We start from the raw sequence: 486 nt of genomic DNA on the forward strand, positions 1-486 counted from the left end.
TGATAGGTAGTTTGGGCTACAAGATAAGTGGGTTGTTTAAGTAAAAGAAGCTATTCTATTGGCATAGATGTCATCTCCTGATTGTAAACATGTGGTTACTGAGGCCCGTGACAGACCTGTCTAACAAGTCCCAGTTAATGAATGAAGTTGAATCCTGTAAAAACTCCGTTTGATTTTTAGTAAATTGAGGACAGCTTGGCCTGTCCCACCCAAAACCCTTTCATTGACGTTGCTTCTTTAACCACATATAACATTTAAATTCTTTGTCATATCTACTGTAAATTCACTTTTGAGAAACTCACCTATCCATCGCCTCTTCAAGAGCGCAAAAATTGGCATACTGCGTCAGTCAGGATTTTTGGCGACCTGCTTTATGCTAAGCGAACATTTTATCGTTTTATTCTGCCGTGTTTTCAATATTGTTTCCCGGTTTGGTCCCCAGCAGCTGACTCACCATCTTGGTCTGTTGGATACAAACCCTCGTTC

Source organism: Macrobrachium rosenbergii, chromosome 57 (genome assembly GCF_040412425.1).
Source record: "Macrobrachium rosenbergii isolate ZJJX-2024 chromosome 57, ASM4041242v1, whole genome shotgun sequence".
NCBI lineage: Eukaryota > Metazoa > Arthropoda > Malacostraca > Decapoda > Palaemonidae > Macrobrachium > Macrobrachium rosenbergii.